The sequence below is a fragment of the Dendrobates tinctorius genome, unplaced genomic scaffold, assembly GCF_039654945.1.
Source record: "Dendrobates tinctorius isolate UK_male_01 unplaced genomic scaffold, ASM3965494v1 ptg000158l, whole genome shotgun sequence".
Classification (NCBI taxonomy): domain Eukaryota; kingdom Metazoa; phylum Chordata; class Amphibia; order Anura; family Dendrobatidae; genus Dendrobates; species Dendrobates tinctorius.
Window position 1 is genome coordinate 33,758,689 of NW_027361825.1, and position 23,679 is coordinate 33,782,367.

The window sequence follows — 23,679 nt, forward strand, 5'->3', positions numbered from 1 at the left end:
TTTGTTTCAGATGAAACTCGTCCGACTAGGGCAAAAAAAGTCGGAGTTTCGTCCGAAACCCAACCCCAATGCAAGTCAATGGGGAATAGGTTTCGGACGAAACTCCGACTTTTTTTGCCCTAGTTGGACGAGTTTCATCTGAAACAAATTTTGTTTCATGAAACCCGATCCGACCAAAGTCGCTCAACTCTACAAATTGACAATTAACTTTTTTTCACAAAAATTTTCTTCAGATCCAATTTTTTTTATTTTGACAAGGGTAACAGGAAAAATTGGACCCCAAAATTTATGGTGTAGTGACCAGTACGTTGGGGTAACCAATACGTTATGCCCAGCCTGTGCTTCTGGAGACATGCACCTGTAAGTTAGGTGGACTCTCATCGCTTCAGAAATGTCAAACATGGATGATATATGTGATTCAGGCACACTGTGGGGCTCAGAAGGAGGGGGGCATTTGGATTTGAGAGCGCAGAAATTGCTGAATTTCTTTTGATGGGTGAGGAGCCATTTCGCTTTTTCAGAGCCTTTGTACTACAAATAATGTGGAAGCCCCCTATATTTCTGTTAACAAATGACAGACCTGAGCGGGGACTTGCTTTTTTTGTGGATTGAGTTGAAGCTTTTATTGGGAACATTTTACATAACGTTTTGGATAACAGTTATCCGGCGCTCTACGCTGAGCACTTACTTTGGGGTTTCCATCTCTCTGAGTGACGTGATTCAGATGAAATCCCTGAGGGAGTGATTCACTATAATGAGGCGGCAGAGATACTCTGGACTCCGTCTTGCCTCTGTTCAGCGATGTCCTTCTTTTCAGAAGTGCACAAAACTGTGGCTGACGGCCCTTTTATGCAATCCTAAAATACCGGACACCGCCGGATCACAGGTCAGACAGCTTCCACAGTGCCTCCATCCTCATAAGGAATCATCCACCAGAGGTTCCGTCTGAAGCACGTATTTCAGAGATTTACATGGAAACCCCGATGCAATGCTTGGTGCAGAGCGCAGGATAAATGTGCGCCGAGCCTTACTGCGATCTTTGGGAGGCAGAAAGAAAAAAATCAACAGCAGGTGAAGAATTGGTTTTATTTATTTTTTACACTATACCTCATGCGGTATAAGTAATTAGGCGACTATATTCTTCGGGTTGGTGCGATTTCAGCTATACCAGATTTTTACCGGGTTTTTATGTTTGGCTGCTTTCACACACTAAATGACACTTTTTATTGCAAAAACTAGTTTTTGCATCACCATATTTTGAGAGCTATAATTTTTCCATATTTTGGCCCACAGAGTCATGTAATGGCTTGTTTTTTGCAGGACGAGTTGATGTTTTTATTGGTACCCTTTTCGGGAACATAACATAACATTTTTTGATCGCTTTCTATTTCAATTTTTGGGAGGCAGAATGAACAAAAAACAGCAATTCAAGAATTTTTTTTGGGAGGGGGGTTTATGCCGTTCCGTGTGTGGTAAAATTGATAAGGCAGTTTTATTCTTCTGGTCAGTACGATTACAGCGATACCCCATTTATATCTTTTTTTTATGTTTTGTCGCTTTTACACAATAAAAACTATTTTACAGAAAAAATTACTATTCTGAGAGCGATAGCTTTTTTATTTTTCACTGATGATGCTGTATGTCAGCTTGTTTTTTGTGGGACAAGATGACGTTTTCAGCGGTACCATGTATTTCTTATATCTGTCTTTTTTATTGCGTTTTATTTCAAATTTTGTTCAGCAGTATGATGATAAAGCATTGCTTTTTGCCTTGTTTTTTTATGGGGTTAACTAGTGGGACAGTTTTATAGGTCGGGTCATTGCGGACGTGGCGATAAATATGTGTACTTTTATTGGTTTTTTTTTCATTCAAATATTTATTTATAGATACATCTTTTGATTTTGTTACTATTATTATTTTTTAAAAATTATATATTTTTACAATTATTTAAAAAAATTTTTTTACTTTTTTCTAACTTTTTTACTTAGTCACACTATGGGACTATCATTTTTTGCAGGCTGATCGCTTCTGCAGCATGGGGATGCAGCATGTTTCCAAGCTCTGGTGACCTAGATGTCATCATGACGACATCGGGTCATCATGGCAACGATCGGGACCCTGTGTCACGCCGCAGGGTGTTCGATCCAAAGGCAGACGGGCTGTCAGCCCTCTACCAGCTCCCGGAATGCTGCGATCTTGTTCAATCACAGCATTTTGGGGGTTAAAGTGCCGGGAGTGATGCTTGACTGCTCCTGGCACTAAGTGCCGGGTATCAGATGTCATCAGAATCAGCTGATACCCGGCGGCGATCGCCCGCACACCGCCCATGTGCATAGGCGATCCCTCAAATGTAATAATCCGTCTCTGGTCAGATAAACCCAGGTCACATGGACAGATTATTAAGTCTAATATCAGAAAGGGATTAAACAACTAATTAACTACAGAAGACAAACATCTTCAAATGAAATGTGTAGGATTCTCTATAAATATTATGGAGATTAATCCAGAGCAACCAATACATAGATTCAATACATTCCTAATATCATTGACACTGCCCAATTTAACAGTAGAGCAAACTACTATGTAAACTCTAAAGTAACAAAGAAGTACGTACGGTAATAAAATCCTTGTCAAATAAATAAAAAAATAGGACCAGTTTAGCAATCAATGTTATAAAATACTAGTGCCCAAAATTAACAGACATTCTTACTTCTTGTAATTAGATTATTATTCAACACTTCACAGCAGGGCCGGACTGGGACTAAAATTCAACCCTGGCATTTGAAGTTACACAGGCCCACTTGTCACATGGTGACTATATAATATCTTTGTACACTTGTAGGTTACAAGAAGTGAGGGGAGTGTAACACGACTATATAACATATAGTCACAGCTGTGCCCAGTATTTCAGCTCAAAAGGGTTGCATAGCTTGGTGACTCCGTCCAAAGGAGCGCAAAACAAGGGGGATGAGAATATTAGCAATTCTTATTTTTATTAGATAGTCCACAACACAACGCGTTTCGACAGACAAGTTGTCTTCCTCAGGTAGCACCCAGCTGGAGCTGCATCTCATACCCTAATTCACACATGGCTTGCGCTCCTAACTGACTGTCTTCTACTTTTCTTAGACAGTATTTCAGCTCAGTCCTATTTATTGATTTTAGTTGCATTACTCCTCCCAAAGCTCTGTCCCATTTTGCGGTGCGGTGACAGAATTCCTGGCAGAACTGCAATCCATTGGGCAACCAGACCCCCTGGTCTCAGCCGCCCCCTATATCTGCCATTCATGTAGGGCTGTATTCACACAACCATGTATCGCGAGCCCTATTGCTAGTCTCCTGAGCCAAACTGGACGGTCCATGGTTATTGACCCGTCCTGAGCCACAAAATAGAAGCCCACAGCCTCCACAGAATTGGCGCATCACATTAGATTTGCCAAGTCTGGCACTTTACCCTGCTCATCCTGATGCCCTGCTGGGGTGGCAATTGGGTTAACATATGGTGTTGATGGCAGCTGTGAGTTGTCAAAAATCACATATGCCATCAAGCCCTGAAGCTAGTAATGGAGAGGTGTTAGTCAGACACCCCCCCATTACAACTCTGTAAGTTAAAATCATTAAAACACACACAGAAAAGTCCTTTATTTTAAAATAAAAACCCACCATCTTTAACCTATTTATTTTACAAAAAAACCCTTACGCAGGTCCATTGTAATCCACACTGCTGTCCCACAATGATACCCAACTCATCATGCTGCATCTGTGGGATTTGAGGAGCGGTGACATCAGTAACATTACCGCACACATCGGCTGCTGGAACACACTGAGAGTAGTGTGAGAACCAGCGGCAGAAATGAGCGGTGACGTCAGTAAGGTTATCTCGTCACAGCTGGCGATTCTGACGGTAAAATCTGTGTGATCCATAGATGACAGCGTGTGAGCAGCCAGCTGTGAACTGCGGTAACCTTATTGATGTCACAGCTCATCACAGCCTCTGAATGTAACAGAGTCAGGGATCGATGTGAGACATCAATGTGGATTGCAATGGACCTGTGGAGATGTTTTTTGAGAAATAATAGGTGAAAGATGGTGTGTAGGTTTTTATCTTAAAATAAAGGACTTTTCTGTGTGTTTAATTATTTTTATTTACAGGGTTAGTAATGGGAGCGTCATACTGACATCTCTCCATTACAAACCCTTGGACTTGATGGCAGATGTGATTTTTGACAAATCGCAGCTGTCATCAAACCCATATATAACCCCAAATGCCACCACACCAAGGCATCGGGATGACTGTGTAAAGCACCAGAATTGGCGAATCTGATGTGAGGTGCTAATTCTGGGGCAGCTGTGGGCTTCTATTTTTTGTCTTGGACAGCCAATAACACTGGACTGTCCCAGCCTGATAATAGAAGTGCCCAGCTTTATCTGTATTGTTTTTAAATAGTAGGGGGTCCCTGCGCCTTTTTTTAATTTAATATGTAAAAAAAAGAAAAAACAGTATCTATTTATCTCTGTAATTTCTATGCTGCATTTCATGTCATACAGGTACCATACACATTAGGCTCTATGCACATTAGGCCCCATACACATTAGGAGCTCCCATGCACATTATTGACCACTAGAGGTGTGCCCGATGCTATCGCATCGGGAGGGAAGTGTGTGTGTGAGTACGTGTGTGTGTGTACATGTGTGTGCATGTGTGTACGTGTGTGTGTAGGATAGGCGAGGGGGGCGCTGATCCAACAGGAATGGGGGGTGACCCACTTCTTGCCGCCGACAGACACGAGACAGAGACAGGAGTTATACTCAACAGGTTCGTTTTTATTGGCCGCCTCTCTGACGACCACAGCACTTCATCACAGGGATTTCACTGTTCTCTTGCTCACAGACCCAGGTACCTTCACTTCTTAGTTTCACCGTCGTGGCGTCCTTTGTGGCTCTTCCCACCGTGGCTGCCAAAGGCACTTTCACCACAGCGTTTCACCCTTCAAAGTGCACCGTCCACTTGGTACCCCCAGACCGTCTCCATCTGCGGCTACTGTCCTTTTGGGTCACTCCCCGTGACCGTCTCCACTGTCAGTTACTCTCTGAAGGCTTTTACCGTCTTTCTCTTTACGGCAGATCTTCCTCTCTAGTGAGCTCCCCTGGCTGACTGGACTTTCCAGATCCTTCCCTCAGCCTTTATACTCCCAGTCCTGGTAGCTCCGCCTACTATCACCTGACAGTTACCTTTGACCAATGACAGTTACCTCGACCCATGGCAGTTACACAGTCACTTTCTCCTACACTCCCCACTGCCCTCTAATGGTCAAACTACCACATGACACCCTTTCTCTGTATCTCAGCCCATACTGCGCTATCCCTCTGCCTTTCTCCACAGGCAGACCTGTCCGTCAGTTCAACCTCCCCACATGTGTGTACATGTGTGTGTGTGTCAGTACGAGTGTGTGTCCCGCAGCTGCCTGCCCACCCACCTCCGTGCAGTCACAGCCGGCAGGAAAGAGGGTGGTTTGCAGCCTGTGCTGGAGATGTGAGTACGTGTGTGTGTGTATATGTGAGTACGTGTGTGTGTGTATATGTGAGTACGTGTGTGTGTGTGTATATATGGGTACATGTATGTGTATATGAATACGTGTGTGTGTGTGTGTATGTACATGTGTGTGTGATACCTCCCTCGTTACACCCCCCTCATTATACCCCCCTCGTTACACCCCCCTCATTAGACCCCCTCATTTCACCCCCCTCATTACACCCCCTCGTCATACCCCTCTCACAGCCCCACCAGAGGGCGCCCTCACCCCATCTCCAGCACAGGCCGCAAACCGCAGTCTTTCCTGTCGGCTGTGAGGTGGGTGGGTGGGCAGGCAGCGGCGGGTCCGGCGGGGGGGTCCGGCGGCGTGGCCAGCAGCAGCAGGTCCAGCGGCGGCAGCGGGGGGGTACAGCAGCGGGGGAGTTCTTGCGGCGGCGGGCAGCCGGCAGGAAAGACCGCGGCTTGAGGCCTGTGCTGGAGATGGGGTGCAGCGCCACCAGAGGGCACCCGCACCCCATCTCCAGCACAGGCCGCAAGCCACGGTCTTTCCTGCCGGCTGTGACTGCATGGAGGTGGGTGGGCAGGCAGCAGCTGGTCCGGCGGCGGCGGGTCCAGCAGCGGGGGGGTCCGACGGCGGGGGGTTCCGGTGGTGTCCCACTGGTGGTACTATGGAAGGGCCTGGTACCATCAGCGAGTGCCATATTGGAATACCCATCACTTGGGTATTCCAATATGGTGGTCGGCGTACTTCCGGTGTGGCGCGGTGGATTGTGGGATTCGGGGACATCCAGACGGAAGTGGATGACGGACAATTTAAGGCAATTATATATGTAGATACACATTAGGCCCCATATACACTAGGGCACCCACGCACATTAGGCCCCATACACATTAGGCCCCATACAATACACATTATGGCTTTCACATGTTGAATTTTAGCACCCAATACTTTAGCACAGTTTACTCTCTTGTTCCCACACATGCACAGGGCTCCCTGGTACCTCTAGTTCCCCACAGTTCCTCACATTACACGTCGGGGTCTTGCAGTCACTATTGCGGTGCGGCACCTCACACACCTGTCAGGCGCTGCTAACAGCGCACTAAATCTCAGCTTCCTAGACCAAAGTGAATGTGACATGGAGGTGAAGTGGGATATTGGTGTGAGTTGCAGTCAGAGGTGTACCTAGAATAGGTGCAGGGGGTGCAATGGCACTTGGGCCCTGGAGGAGGTTCGGGGGTCCCACAGGAAAAGGCTATTACCATAAAGATCTGTGATGGTTGGGGGCCCTGTATCAAGTTACACCCCTGGCTGCAGTCACACCTGCATTTAAGGTCTGTATATAATATCTATAATCTCCTCAGAGGATGCACTGTCTGCACAACGATGAAATGCAACCTCTACTATAAATCAGGGCGGTTCAGCTTGGGACAGTGACTGATGACCATACTAATATCATTATGAGATATCATCCATAACTACCGTCCAAGTCTCGTTCATTATCTCTTCTCCAAACATTTCCTGATTTAATTTTTTGGCCCTCTCCTGGGACTGTTTCTGAAAATTACAAAATGAAAATTACTGAACTGTTTGAACCCCCCTGATAAAACAAAACCACTGCCCCCCAGGGACCATAGTGTCAGGCTGTGCATACACTTTACAGTGGGAACCCTAGAAGATGAACCCTTTGCTGGCCCCTTTCAATCCCTATGTCACAAATCTTGTCTGACTGCATCTGTGAGGGTGGAGAGTATATGGAGGTTTGCAAAAATTGTACAATGTGCACACACAGGTCACATGCGATTTCCCATGAACCAGCCTAAGCTGATAATTGTGCAGTGCAGCCCCCACTCCTCTGCACACTGCTGTGCTGTAGTGGGGGTCTCTGGTGACACCAGCTCTGTACAAGGAGCTATTGAGCACTGGAGCAGGAAAATAACCAGAGAAGTCCCTGACAGCAGCTCTGTGCGCAGCCTCCACTTACCTGAGTGCCAGCTTCTCTCTATACCTGGGGCTTTAGTAATCCATGGCTGCCACTCACAATCCCACTAATCACAATGCAGGGTCCAGGACCACTCTGTGGATTTAACTCTTCACAAGCTTTTTTTTTGGGCTGCTCACATTTCCCTTTGTCCCCTGGAGCAGATCTCCATGCTCCAGTCACTGGCTGTCCGCGCACTCCTGCATTTTAAGGGATTCTTTGATCCTTTACGATTTCAAGGACATTCCTCTTCTTGTGCTTTAATGCATCCCAGAGAGCAGCCAGCTGCCAGCCCCTGTACCGAGTTCTGCAGGGGGGGGTCAGAAGCACCGTGCAGCGTCTCATCCCGTCCTCAGAGGGGATAATGAGTGCTCCTGCCCCCTCGTGGTCGGGTGACCGCAGCGCCCGCACACATCATCACTCTGCGACGCCTGAGCTGCCGGTGCTGCCTGTTTGCGTGGGGATGGCCGCTCTCCATGCAGAGTACAGGGGAATATCCATGTGGCATCATTGCAGGAGGGGGACCCCGCAGTTGCGTGGGGTGCCCCGGAAGCAGGAACAGATCGAGCAGCCCACTACAGGCACCGGCCCCTCTGGCATTTGCCAGAAGTGCCCGATGGTCTGCTTCATAGATTTATTTCAATTTCAAGAAAAGTTCTACTCCCAAACCAAGCAAAGATCTCAATTACATGCAATCATTTGGACCAATATCACTACTAAACTGTGATTTATAAATTTCTTACCAAAATACTAGCTAATCGATCCAAACATTTTTTCCAATACTCCGTCAGGCGCAATAGATCTGACAGGCACACAGTAATTAGTTTCACTTCTCTCTCCTTGCCCACTTATCAGAAAACCCCACCCCTCCTAGTTATCTCCTGACTCTACAGGCTCTGTGAAACCTGATATCACAGTGACTCAGCAGACCTTCTAGTGAGCAGATATCAACACTTTGGCTTCTCAGGCACATTGCGCCTGATTTCAACACAAATTGAAAGGTTAGTATTTTCTTTTTTTATTCATCACGATTGTGTATTTAGCTTGTTTTATGAAGGATTAATGCTAAGTTAGTGTACATAAGTACTGTTTTCTTAGACAAAAGGAGGGTGGCTTCTAAGGCACATTGCGCCCCAACACATACTCTTTCTCTCTTGCTTCAGATTTTCTGCTGCAATGGCCAGAAAACAGTATGATTCATCTAAACCCCTTCATTTAGAAGAAATGAAGATTTTTTTGTTAGAAGATGATGAGGAAGAACCAGCAGTAACTGAGGATTTAGAGGAATCTAGTGACATTTCATCTGAAGATGAGGTAGCAGAATGTAACACTGATTCTGGAACAGAGCAGGATGGTGATGACACTGATACAGAGGAAACAGACACAGATCTAGCTTATTATTTGGGCAAAGATAAAAATACAAAATGGAACAAAAAGGCACCCAAGAACAAACAGCGCAGAGAATCCCACAATATTATTACACACCTTCCTGGAGTTATTGGAAGTGCTAGAAAAGCTAAAACTGCAGTGGAATGTTGGAGTAATCTAATTACAGATAGCATGTTGGAAACTATTGTTCGGTTCACTAACCAGTATATTGACACAATCAAAGAGCAATTCTCCAGAGAGAGGGACATCAAAAACACTGATGTGATTGAACTCAAGACATTTATTGGCTTGTTATACCTAGCTGGTGCTTTCAGAGCAAATAGGCAAAGTTTGGAGGAGCTGTGGGGGACAGACGGTGATGGCATCGAAAAATTCAGCCTTGTGATGAATCTGAAACGATTCAAAGTCCTGATCCGTTGCCTCCGTTTCGATGATCGAAGTACCCAGACAGAACGAAAAGGTTATGACCGGCTTGCACCAATTCGGGACATATTTCAACAATTTATTATGAATTGTCAAAAAAGCTATTGCCCGGGGCAAAACCTCACTATTGATGAGATGCTTCCAGGTTTCCGTGGAAGATGTGGTTTTCGGCAATATATACCATCAAAGCCAAACAAATATGGAATTAAAATTTTTGCCATGGTTGATGCAAGGATGATGTACACTATGAACATGGAAGTTTATTGTGGAAGACAGCCACCAGGTCCTTTCAATGTGAGCAACAAGCCTAGTGATGTGGTAAAGAGAATTGCTGAGCCAATGTTTGGATCTGGTCGAAATATCACTGCTGACAACTGGTTTACTGACTTTGATCTGATTGATTTTTTAAAAACGAAAAAGCTGTCATATGTGGGAACTGTTAGAAAAAACAAAAGGCAGTTGCCGCCAGATTTTCTATATACAAAAGGCAAACAACAGTATAGCACTATGTTTGGGTTCAGTAATGGAAAGATTTTAGTTTCTTACATCCCACGCGAGAGGAAAAATGTGATTTTGGTCTCTTCATTACATAATGATTACACCATTGATCCAGAGTCTGGGGAGCTAAGGAAACCAGAAATCATAACTTTTTATAATTTGACCAAAAGCGGCGTTGACACTGCTGACCAAATGTGTGGCAATTTCAATGTAAGTCGAAATACCAAACTCTGGCCGATGGTAATCTTCTTTACAATGCTGAATGTGGGTGGCATCAACTCACAAGTAATTTACCTCGGTAATGAACTTAAACAAATGCGCAGAAGAATGTACCTAAAACAATTGGCTAATGAACTGGTGAGTGGAGAGCTAAGCCTAAGAAGTACAAAGACGGTTGGAATGCCCCTTGCCCTGCAACACCGGTTGAAGAGATATCGTCCCAAGGACGTTCCAGAACAAACACCGACTCTACCACCTTCTAAAAGACGCAGTTGTACTACCTGCTCATTTGTATCTGGTTTCAGAAGGCTTTCTAAATATGACTGCAAAATATGTAAAGGATCAATCTGCCTTTCCCATGCAACTTTCGTCTGCCAGCCTTGCTTTTCTAAGTGTACCTGTGCTGCTTCTGCTGCAATTAAAACCACTGAAGATGAGTAGAAAATAATTAAGTAACATCTAAGTGCAATATCCTTTAAGTTTTTTTCCATAATTTTATATTTAAGCAATAGTTAAGTAAAGATAACTGGAGCCTATTTGGCGGTACTACCAAAAAGTGGTACTTTTAGTTTTAATAAGTTTATGGTTAATAAATGTTTTTTTTTGCATCTGATTTGGTGTAATCTCTTTTAATACATTCCTATGAAGGTCACTGACTACTTCTATAGTCCTGAAATTGAAATATGTAGCTACTATAGGTGGTTTTCTGACCTGTGCTTGTCAGGCACATTGCGCATGAACTGAGGAGAATCTATATTGCGCCTGACGGAGGGTTAAGCATCCTTGCAACAGAGATTGTATCAAAGGCAGGCAGGCAGGCAACTGAAAACATAAGAATGGCCACAACCACTACCCAAGACCCAGAACAGCCGCTCGCCTTGATGCAAAGTCTGTATGCAGAGAAAACTTTTCATAAGTTCTCCTGGTGATTCCTACAGACCAATGACTCCAATATGAATTCTGCAAATTCATATTCTGTATACAAACTGAAAAATGTAGGAGAAAAACGGAGCCAAACAATGTCCTCAAAGTAAGATAAATAAATATCTATTTTATTAATCATTAGTAGAAAAAACACGTAACACACAATCGATACCAGTGATAAATGCAAGAACAACTACCCCCATCCTCTCTAATACCTCAAGAAATACCCCATATAGAAATAAACAAGAGGGGTCAACATGGCAGCACAATGATGAATCAGCGTATCATATTACTAAACATAGATAACAGCAGCCAAAATTGTATGGGTTCCACAATGGGAATTATATTGCACACTGCCCCAGCCTTTAGATATCATGAAGGACGGTACATAACAAACACCTGGGCTTACCAGAGGGAGGTAGAGATAGGAGTCAGGTGATGTAGTGCGCCCTGACGCGCGTTTTGCGGCAGCGGAGTGCCGCTTTCTCAAGGGGATATAGATGGCGTCAAAACAGGACCTTAAAATAGCCCTGTGAACCCGGTCACATGTGTATCGGTGGCCAGTGGTAGGTGGCGTTAGCGGCGCATGTGCGCTGGGCCCGCAAGGTCCTACATGTGAAAAAGGCGTCATCATGCATAGTGAGCAGTCGTGAAGGGGAAAAAGGTCCCAGGCGCAGTGCACATAGCAGAAAGATGCCCAAACACAGGCAGGACTCAAGGAGGCGCAGCGCGATGTTCACAGCCACCAAATATAAAAGGAAAAGAGGAAAGGGTTTTATTCAAATGGAAAAAAGGGGGAAAGAGGGGGGGCAAAACCTCATAATTATCCCATTACTAAACATACTGAATCATATAAAAATGTATATATCACCGCAAAGCAAGGATACAAGGTCACAAAACATAATAAACATTATCCATAGTCTTAAGCCTTGTTCCATAGCTAAAGGGTATAACAAATATGATTCCAGAGAGTCAGGTACTTATAAGATCAGGATGAAGTATGCACGTCTTCCACATTAAATAATGGCATCCCCTTTACCCCTTTATGTATCAACGAGGTCATGGAAAGGTAATGATAAGACGCCAACAACATCACTAGTAGAAAATAAGATAAAATAAGATAAAATTAGAAAAATATAAAAACAAAAGTGAGAATAAAAACAACACATCACCAAAAAAGCAAAAAAGCGGGGGTAGAAGGGAGGGCCAGATGGGGCAGGAGAAAAAATAATGCTGAACGGAACAATAGGGACACTACAAAAATGGGACAAAACTTAAAGATTCGTTCAAGCCCTTTGGTGTTATAGTGTTCAAAAGAACTATCCACCTTGTTTCAAGTTGCGCAAGGAGTTTTTTAATATCCCCGCCAATGATACCAAGATGGAGGGCATCAATCCCCCTAATCTTAAGCAACTTTGCATCACAACTGTGGTGCAACTTAAAATTTCGGGGGATCGCCTTTAAATCCGTAAAGTCCGTCACAGTCTTGACCGCGCCAATGTCCTGCACATGCTCACGCACGCGTATCCTAAACTCTCTGGTGATTAAGCCAGCGTATATCTTGGGACATGGACAAGTTGCATAGTATATCACATTCGAAGTACCACAAGATATACGTTGTCTGATGGTAAATTCCCTAAGCCCATCCGCAGAGACAAAGGTGGAGCATCGCAGGACCTTGGCGCAAGCCAGACAGTGCCCACATGAAAAAGAGCCAACCTGAGGCTTACCAGTGCCGAATGGATTGCTAGGAGCCGGAACATAATGACTCCTCACTAGGAGATCACAAAGATTTTTCGATCTCCTAGAAGTCATCGAGGAAAAGTCACCCAGGGCAGTCCTCAGGGAGGAATCAGTCTCCAGAATAGGCCAATTTTTCTTCAGAATGGCACGCATTTCGTGCCACTCATGATTATAGGTGGAGATGAACCGTATAGGTCCATCATGATCAACCTTGGTCCTTATTATGGCAGAATTTAGTAGATGATTACGTGGTGTTCTTCTTGCACGGTCATACCCAGTTTTCACATATCTGCGGCTATAGCCACAAGTGTGAAATCGATCTTTAAGATCAGAAGCTTGTGCCTTGAATCTAGTATCCGTAGAGCAAATTTGCTGGATCGTGAGCAGAGGACGCATGTAACAAAGAGTTGACAGACATTGGTTTCCTGAAGACATCCGTCTGAATGCGCCAGTCAGATTCGACCTCCAGACAGACATCCAGGAAATCAATCAGTGTAAGTCAACCGAATATTAAAGTTGTTCTCATTAAGGGTCCCCATAAAATCCTCGAGTTGGCAAGCCGTCCCATCCCACAACAACAGAATATCATCTATTTAGCGATACCAGCACAGCACAAGGAAAGCGGCCGGTGGACCCCCATCACCAAAAATTAATCTCTCCCATGCGCCCATGAAGAGATTGGCATACGAGGGCGCACAGGTCTCGCCCATGGCTGTGCCACGCTTCTGTAGGTAATAATTGTCTTTGAAGACAAAAAAGTTGTGGGTGAGGACATAGCTCACCAACTCGAGGATTAGCTCACACAAAGGGCCGTCCAGGTCAGAGGCCCCAAGAAAGAGGCAAACTGCATCAAGAGATGTAGAGACTCTCCACGTCAGCTGTGACAAGGAGAGTGTGGGGGTCAACAAGGGCGCCATCAACACGCGCCAGGACGTCTGTTGTGTCATGGACATGGTACGGTAATGTCTCTACCAAAGGTTTTAAATATACAAAAAAAACCTGTTTGGGTGAGAAGAACAGACAAATCCCAGTGCCCTAAGTGCGTAAACACAATATTATAGTCTTTAAAGGGTGCACAATTTTATGCACTCACCTGATAGAAGACTAATATGGCTTTAGATTGTGTATCCTCAAAAATCCTTCTGGGATACTTTTCAATTGACAGGGCTGGCAGCTTGCCTCGGGTGGATCCAAGTGAAAGAGCCAGATTCAGGCTCACACAAGATGCGTAAATCAAGAAAAGTACATCCAGCCCATGAATGGCAGCGCTTCCCAGCACTCACATCCAAAGTTGATGTTTCATATTTTTTTATTTGATAAGTTAAAATAGAGGAGATACAACTCATTTCGGATACAGTATATATCCTTCATCAGGTATCATAAAAACACAAGAAATCACAGCTTTCACAAAATAAATTTGCAAGAGAAAAAATATGAACCAATTCACCATGTTCCCTTGCTATTATTATTAAATCATCAACTTTTATTTATCAAATGATTAAAAATTACCACAACAAATCAAAATATCAACACTGCATCAAAGCAGCACCAAGTAATAATCACCATAAGAAGGTGCCTATCCCTACATTGGCCTGTTTGTCCCTACCTGACAGCAGAGGTTGGAGCCCTAGGACCTGCGCATTGGCCCCCCCACTCCTCGGCGACTCTCCCTGCTCACCCTATAGGGCACTATAGTGGCAGGGATGTGAAAAAGGTGTTATATTGGTAGGTGAGAAAGAAAGAAGATGTTAATTGTCTTGTTATGGTTTGGATGGAAAATATAAGGTCTTCTTTTACTTGATGGTGGAAACTTTATCTAACTACAATCTTCTCCTATTCAGCGATATATCTTGTGATATCTGTTCTTCATGTCCTTTCTTAATCTGAGATATACCTTAATAAATTCTTCTCTTGTAATCTAATAGGGGCTAATATTTGAGTGATAAACCTCCTGGGACCATAAGAGGTTAAATCACTTTATTTTCTCGGTATATTTCAAGATTTATATAAGATAGTGAGATATAATATAGAAAAGACAATATATATTTATTAACTTCTTAAAGCTCTAATTGGTACTATGAGGATTAGTGTATTTTTTTTGTATATTCTATGATACTTCTATCAAACTATCTAATTGTAGATATATCAAACCATATTTCAATAGTATACAGCAAACTGTGGGTATGTTTCTATAGCAAGAAATAGTCAATCTGCTGTTAGAATATATCAGACAAACAATTTCTCAGTTTACAGCGTTATTCAAGATATATACAATATATACACTCTTGATTTTCAAATCTAATATAGATCTGAGACACCGTCTTTCTCCAATACAAAAAAACTCATATATCCATTTGGGATCACAAGGCCAGCGAAAAGACCTTATTTACCCTCTAGGTCATTTGGTAACTCTAACCAGAATAAATTAACATATTTACAACAGTGAAATAGATCAAAAACCTTATTAGTTAAAGTCATTTGGCAACTCAACGCGTTTCCCCTCTTCCGAGGTTCATCAGGAGTAAAAGATAAAACAAGGAGTACTTAGGTTATTTTTCCGTCCAAATATGACATAGAATGATGCTTATGATAAATATTCAGGGTCAATCCCCTTCCCGGTATGATGCACGAGAATGTTGTGTAGTTAAAAGTTACAAGAAAAAAACGGCACCAACCAGTCAACTATTGTGCGAATCACTGATTAATGTGAAGCATACAACTTAAGTATAGGAATGGTGGTGCATGTAAAATGAGATGAAGTATAATGAAAAAATGCAGAAAAAAAACAGCACTCGCCATTCCTTAAAAAATGATGTCCTTTATTTCATGGTTTATTTGGTGGAAAATATTATGGTAGTGATATTACATGACTTTTGGTTTGCTCATTATTTGCATGCTGGTGGGGTGGGGGGATTGGCGTTGGTAATGGGTAAATATTTTTACATGTCCTATTTAATTTCTCTGACACAGAACAGTAGAAGTAACTGCACAATATAAAAAATGCAGAAGAAACAGCACTCACCATTCCTCAAAAAAATGATGTCCTTTATTTCATGTGATGGGACAGTCCTTGGAAAGCATGGGGCGAGGGGAAGTGGAGGAGGACAACAGCCATTTTGCGCCTATCCCAGCATTTCTGCGGGTCCAAGCATACAAAGCCGAACAACCACCTCCCTTTTAACAGGTGTGCATGAGGTATACGTCATAATACAATTCATTGACGTAAAAGCATATCAGAATGTAGGTTTTTTTGTTTTTTTAGAAAAACATAGACACATCAGACCTGTCATTTAACCCCATTGGCATTAGTTTTTTAGAATCTATTTAGCTTCTTTTTGCAGAAGATATTTATTATAGTTACCACGTTTTGCTGGACAATTAACCTGTTCAACGCCTGCAAATTGCAAGGCTTTCAGATCAGCATTATGCTGTTCCACTACAGGTTTAATAAATCTGGCTGAACCTTTTTTTTAGTTACCAGTGAGTGCAAGTGTTCCATAAAGCGAATAAATAAAGGACAGATCCTTTTCCCTATATAAAAACCTCCACAAGGGTAAAAGATGACATATACAATAAACTCTGATGTACATGTGATAAAATCTCTGACTTCATGCACAACAGAGCCTATCCTTAGTGGATTCCTAGTTGAATGATGGTCACAAAAAAAGCGGTTTCGACATTTAAAATGACCTTTGGGACGGGACTCGTCAAGCCAATTTTTGGTATCAGGAGAAAGTCTATGTTTTATTAACATGTCACCAATATTCTGGCAACGTTTTTAGGATACAATTGGTCTATTCTAAATTGTTTAAATTTTTATCATTTTCTAAAAGATGCAAATTTCTGTTAATCGATTGACACAAAATTATATCATTTGGGCTGTGTTTAAAATTAAAGACGAATCTGTCAGTGCTGCCAGTATTCTTAATCGATTTTTTACACAATAAATCCTGTTGTGTGGACGTTTTTGCTCTATCTAAATAATTTTTAAAGATTTCTTTTGCGTAACCCCTTCTATAAAGTTGTTTGTCAAATCCTCTGCTTGTCTGGAAAAATAATAATCTGTATTATTTATTTTCGTTAATCAAAGGTATTGACTATATGGCAGTCCACTTTTTACATGCTGTGGATGAGCACTATTATAATGGAGCAATGAGATAGTGGAGGTAGGTACACATTCTAAAACACTTGCTGGAGAATTAATACCTGATTTTTCAGAAAAACCATATTGGTATTACATCACCAAAATTCATAAATCACCTGTAACCCCCCCTCCCCCCACCACTATTATAATGGAGCAATGAGTCAGTGGAGGAAGGTTTTTTATAAGTCTCCGTAAACAATTTACCATTTTATATCATTACTTTGACATCCAAAAGATTCAATTTTTTTATCACCAAATTTTGCAGTAAATCTCATATTCTCAGTATTTGAATTATTTAAATAATCAATAAATTAAAAAAACTGTCTTCATACCATGAAGGCGTCATCCACGTAACGCAGGTAAGTTTTAATATACTTAATATATGGATTTACAATTGTTGTAATATATTTAGTTTCAAAATATGCTAGAAAAAGGATGGCAAAATGCAAGCTAAGAATGTACCCATCGCAGTATCGGCATATTGGAGATACCATCTATTCATGGACTGAAAAGCGTTTATGCGACAAGACAAAATTCAATGCTTCTATATCAATAATTATGTAGTTTTCACTTTTATTAGCTTTTTGTAAGATATACTTGATGACTTCAATCCCCAATTTTTGCGGAATTCGGGTTTATAAATTTACCACGTCTATGGATGCTAAGGAAAAATCATCTTGCCATTCGATTTCATTAACGGCTGCCCAAAAGGCTCTAGTGTCTTTAATATAAGATGAGATATCTTTCTGAATTGGTTTTAAAAGCCAATCTAAATATTCTGACAATGGTTCCGTAAGAGACCCCACTCCCATAATAATTGGACAACCTGGGGGGTTAGAAATGATTTATGAATTTTGGGGATGTAATATCAATATTGTTTTTCTGGAAAATTAGGTATTAATTTTTCAGCAAGTTATTTGGAAAGTGTACCTACCTCCACTATCTCATTGCTCCATTATAATAATGGTCAGTGAAATTAAAAAAAACAGGACATGTAAAAATCTTTGCTCTTTGCTCATTGTCATTGCCAGCCCCCCACCCCACCAGCATGCAAATAATGAGCAAACCAAAAGTCATGTAATATCACTACCATAATATTATCACCAAATAAACGTTATCATAAACTGGTAACACTGCACAAAGAAGATTGAAAGTCACTTACCATAAAATGCAGTGTGTCTCGTATTTCTTTTTTTCGCATTAAGCTTCGAGGACAGAATGACTGGATTTATAGTCTTCAGGTCTTGGCATCAAGTTTATGTTATAATGTTCAGAAAGCCTTGGGCAAGATATGAATTTCTTGAGGTGACTTCTCCCTGCTTGTTCTCACGTACAACTCCAGGAATTTTAGGAACAAATAAACAATGGTCTTCCTAGAAAATAAGATAAAATCTTTCACATGTCACCTGGATACTTATTCTGCAAGGCAGCTTAGTCAATGCTATATAAGTACCAAGACATTACTGGACAATTTCCAAAACAGTATCAAAACTGGTCTTGAGTTGACATGAGTTTTTAAAAGTTCATGAAAGTATCATCGACATGGTGGACCCTGTGAGGCGGGCTTGGTAACTGTGGGGTTTTCCTGTACAGAAGAATCTATTCTATTAGATCAATGGATATAAAGCATTTGATACTGTGCAGCACAAGTGATTGAAACATCAAATGAGTAGGCTTGGACTGAGATGATTGAAAGCAACTGGCTCAGTGATAAAAAGGGTGGTACGTAATTAGGGTCGGGTTACATGATGTAGCTGCTTAAGACAGAGCAGGGGTCACTGAATGCACTAGAGTGTTAACCAGGGGATAAGCCAAAAATGTATGGTAGATTTGGACCCCATCCATGTCAGTGTTGATAACCAGGCGCTGACACACCACTGTCAGTGGGGAGATGGCCAGAATTTCCATACTCATGTTTTTCAATTCACTTGTATTATTCTGATTCTGCAGATACTGTTTAAAGGGCTATGAGGGGGTAATTATAGTTTCTGGAGGTCTATATGGGTGGGTCATTATACTGTTAGGTGGGATATGTGGGGAAGCATTATACTGTTGGGAGGGCTATGCAGGAATGCCGTTATCCTGTTTGGCGGGCTATGGGGGGGCCATTATGCTATTTGGAGAGCTTGTGGGAGCCATTATACTGTATATGAGCAATTATACAATGTGGATGTTTGTTTAGGTGTCATTATGTTTTGAGGGATGTGTAGAGGCCATCATACTGTTTGTTGGGCTAGTAAGGGCCATTATACAGTGTGTAGGGTTGCGTTGGAGCCATCATACTGTGTGGAGGTGTGTGGGGCTATCACACTGTATGGAGGGCCATTATACTTTAATGATAACTGCTTGTGGGTCATCATATTGTGTGAAGGACAGTGTTGGGGTCACAGTTTTGGCATCATACTGTTTTGGGGTCATCATATTTTGTCAGGGGGGAGGGTGGGCTTACAGTGGGGTCATCACACCATGTGTGTGTAGGGTCGGGCTGAGCGAGGCGATTAGATGGTGCTGATCCAACAGGACTGGGGGGTAACCCACTTCTTGGTGCCGACAGACTGGAGACTGAGACAGAAATTGAGTTCAACAGGTCGGTGTTTATTCACCGCCTTTTTGACGACTTCCATACTTTACTACAGGAATTTCGCTTTTCCTTTTTTACACAGACCCGGGTACCTTCACTTCTTATTCTGTACGTCGTGGCGTCCTTTGTGACTCTTTCCACTGTGGCTGCCCTAGGCACATCCACCAAGGTGCTTCACCATTCAAAGTACACCGTACTTGATACTCTCAGACCGTCTCCGTCTGCCGCTACTGTGCTTTGGGTCACCCGCCGTAACCGTCTTGACTGTCAGTTACTCTCTGAGGGCCTTCTACCGTCTTCTTTGGTACGGCAGTCTCTCCTATCTCGTGAGCTCCCCTAGCTGACTGGAACTTCTAGAACCTTCCCTCAGCCTTTATACTACCAGCCCTGGTAGCGCTGCCCACTATCACCTGACAGTTATTCTTAACCAATGGCAGTGACCTTGACCCCTGGCAGTTACATAACCACTCTCTCCTACGCTACCCTCTGCCCTCTAATGGTCACCCTACAACACGGTACCCTTTTCTTTTCATCTCAGCGCTTTCATTCCTACACTGAGCCATCCCTCTGCCCTTCACTACAGGCAGATCCATCCGTCAGGTCAACCTCCCCACATTCCTCCTTCCTTTATCCATTATCGTCCCCGACAAGCTTATCTCCTTCTTTTCTGTTCTGAAACTTCCCCACCTTCTTTTGTCGGACCGGTTGTTGAGCCAGGCCCGCGATACGCGAGGGCTGAACCAAACCAGGAGCAATCATGCTCCGAGTAGCTCACGGTTCACTCGCCAGCGTGTACGCCACCATAACAACTCCTTCAGGTTGGGTTAGGTCCATCCGGACTACTCTACGGATGTGTACCTCCCACTGCTCTCCCCTTCTGTCACCCTCTTAACGTCATGACTGAGGCCCTAACCTACCAGGTCATCGTCACCGTCCTCCTAACCTTCTGGGGGTATGTGGTACTGGGGCCTGACTCATGTACCCCGGTCTGTCTACCTTCTTCCTGTCTCATCGTCCTGTCAACTTGAATAAGTCGTGGTCGTCATATGCCACGTACCCGAGACCTGTTGAACACACTTTTTCTTTTTAAATAACACCTTAACATTTCAAATTCACTACACACTGTTCCATATTTGTTGCAATACGATTTTTTTTTTTAACACAGATTATTTTTTTTAAACCAAACATCAAAAAAAACAAAACAGGCATCCTCCCCCTTCCTTTGACATGAGCACCTCCCCGTATGCTTCCCCGCTGTGTCAGGAGCAAACAGCTTTCCACAAACAAAACATTTCTAATAACTTGGACATAAGACAATTCTATGAACTGTACACAACGGTGCATCGAATTCCCGGTAGTCCGGGCCATCTCCTGACGGCTGGTGGTCTGCCAACTCAGCGAGGGACTCCGCAGCTGTGAAGTCCCGGGATTCTTGGGGTGTCTCTGTGAGTCCCTTTTACGGAGGCATGTAGTCTTCAGGACAAGCGACCACCGCAACAGCGTAGTAGCCGCGGGGGCCTGTACTCCTTATAGTAAGAGACTAAGTCTCCCGCCTGTAGAGCCCGGCCGTGACGAATGGAAGTCACATTTAGATATACTTTTTCACCAGTGGTGAGGTCCTGGATGAATCCATAACCCTTTTCCACATTTGTGTATATCAGCCTCCCGATGGAACATGGAACCGCCATGCCAGCCTCTCCTTTTTCATGAAGTAGCCCCCAGATCTCCCGCTCTCTGGCCTTCTTTTTTTCAATGACCTCCACAACCCAAGCGGAGGGTCCGGTATAGGCCGCAGATTCCGGTGGGCGGGCCGCGGTCGAGGGTGGGGTAGAAGCGGCCACAGGCTCCGGAAGTGAGTAGGCCGCAGCCAGCTTTGACAGTGACATCGGCGTGGACGTGGGGGAGGCCGCAGCTGGTACCAAGGCGGCCACGGGCTCCGGCAGATCAACCACAGGCAGTGCCACAGATGAAACAGTGACCGCAATTGCCGGAGAGTCAACCACAGCAACTGACGGCCCGATTACAGCAGCGGCCGTGAGTGAAACCTGTTGTGAGTTCATTCTCTGGTCCTCCAGTGGTGAGTTCGCCTTCCAGACTCCCTCTGGTGATGACAGGAGGTGGTGAGGCTGATTTGGTTCACTGGAGATCTACCACCTGATGGTGATGATGACGATTGGACCTCAGGAATCTTAGATTGGATTTACGACTGCCGACGCCCTAAGTCAGTGCTGGTGATTGCTTCGGGCTGCTCAGGTCTTGGTTTTCAGCTCTGTTCCAGCCTTCTCAAAACCTAAGTGTTTTTGCTAATGTTCACACTTGATTTTGTTGGTCTATTCAGTTTTTTGTGTGTTCAGCCAGCCCCGGCTGGGCTGTGCTGAATTTCCACTCTTATTTATCTGTATTTGCCAATTTGCTTTTTAGTCCCTTATTAGATTGGCCTCTTTTTGCTCTGTCTCAGAATATTTCAGAGTGCTGATATAGTGGGAGAAGTCTAGTGACTTCAGGGTTAATTTTGTTATCAGAAGTGTTGGACATTATCTTGTAGGGTTTTTTGGCAGATTGCAGACAGTGTCTTTCCTTTCCTGTTCTTTATAGTTAGTCGGGCCCCGTCGTTTGCTCAGCCTATTTTCCTGCCTGTGTTTGTGTTTTCATCTTGCTTCACCGTCAATACATGTGTGGGGGCTGTCTATTCCTTTGGGGTCTGCTCTGGGGCAGTTAGTTTTTCCCTTTTCTTGCTTTAGGTTTATGTAGTCCTCCGGCGGTGACGAGGCGTCTAGGAACATCGTAGGAACGCTCCACTGCTACTGTTAGTTGTGTGGTTAAGATCAGGCATCTGCAATCTGCATAGCTACCAACCTCTCTGGTTTTCTGGGACTTAGCTTTTGTTGTTCCTCCTCGGTGATCCATTCATAACAGAATCACCAGCCATACCGCAGATTCTAGGGTACTCAAAAGCAGGGAAAAAAATTTTAAAAGAAAAAGAAAAAAAAAAGTGCCAGAATTTTTTTTTTAATATATTTTTTCCTCTTTATTTTTCTGGGGCCGTAGGAGGATTTTTTTTTCCTAATGGAGATTAAGCAATTGTCTGATCGTGTGGAGCTACTTGCTGCTGAAGTGCAGGGAATTTCCACCTACCTCATTCAGTCACATGCTGCTGAACCTAAGATTCCTACTCCTGATGTGTTTTCTGGGGATCGGTCTAAATTTCTGAATTTTAAGAATAATTGTAAGTTATTTCTTGCCTTGAAGCCTAATTCATCGGGGAGCTCTGTGCAGCAGGTTAAAATTGTCATCTCCTTGCAGCGCGGCGATCCCCAGGATTGGGCTTTTTCTCTGACACCTGAAAATCCTATTTTGACTAATGTGGATGCATTTTTTCAAGCCTTGGGGTTGTTGTATGATGAACCTAATGCTGTTGATCAAGCTGAAAGAACCCTGTTGGCATTAAGCCAGGGTCAGGATTCTGCAGAGTTATACTGTCAAAAATTCCGAAAGTGGGCGGTCCTTACTACATGGAATGATAGTGCATTGGCAGCTCTCTTTCGGAAGGGTTTGTCAGAGACCGCAAAAGATGTTATGGTGGGATTTCCTGTTCCCTCTGGTCTGGATAATTCTATGTCATTAGCCATTCAAGTTGATCGGCGTTTACGTGAACGTAAAACTACACGGGAGGCGCTGCCACCTTTTGAACAAATGTCTGAACTTATGCAATGTGATGGGGTTTTGTCTAGGGCACAACGTCGGGAGTTTAGAAGGCGTAATAAGCTGTGTTTTTTCTGTGGAGACGCCTCTCATACTATTTCTGTCTGCCCTAAACGAGAGAAATGTTTTGCACACACATTTGCTGTAGGTGGTGTACAATCTAAGTTTCTTTTGGCAATTACTCTGATCTGCTCCTTATCCACGTTTTCCTCTAAAGCTTTTGTGGATTCTGGAGCAGCGTTGAATCTGATGGATTTGGACTTTGCTAAACGTTGTGGTTTGTCCATGACGCCTCTGCGGACGCCTATTCCTTTGAGGGGTATTGATGCTACTCCTTTGGCGGAGAAAAAACCTCAGTTTTTGACCCAGGTGATAATGCGAGTTGCCCCAGACCACCAAGAAAATTGTAAATTTCTGGTGCTGCATAATTTGCATACTATTGTTCTGGGTTTTCCCTGGTTGCAGGCTCATAATCCAGTTTTGGATTGGAAATCTGGGTCTGTGGTGAGTTGGGGCTGTCAGTGTGTTCTTAGAGACGCTCCTG

At 43.4% G+C, this 23,679-nt stretch overlaps 1 protein-coding gene across 2 annotated transcripts in view; it reads right to left on the reverse strand.

Moving 5' to 3' along the window:
* Positions 1–18,117, reverse strand: part of LOC141052056 (cytochrome P450 2G1-like) — a 52,221-nt gene extending 34,104 nt beyond the window's left edge. The window contains exon 1 of one of the 2 annotated variants that reach the window (XM_073549244.1): positions 18,015–18,117. The gene's annotated coding sequence lies outside the window, so the exon portion shown is untranslated. Of the gene's footprint in view, positions 1–7,515; positions 7,859–18,014 lie in introns of those variants that run through there. The other variant, XM_073549245.1, reaches the window with a different exon arrangement.
* Positions 18,118–23,679: the final 5,562 nt, after the last annotated feature.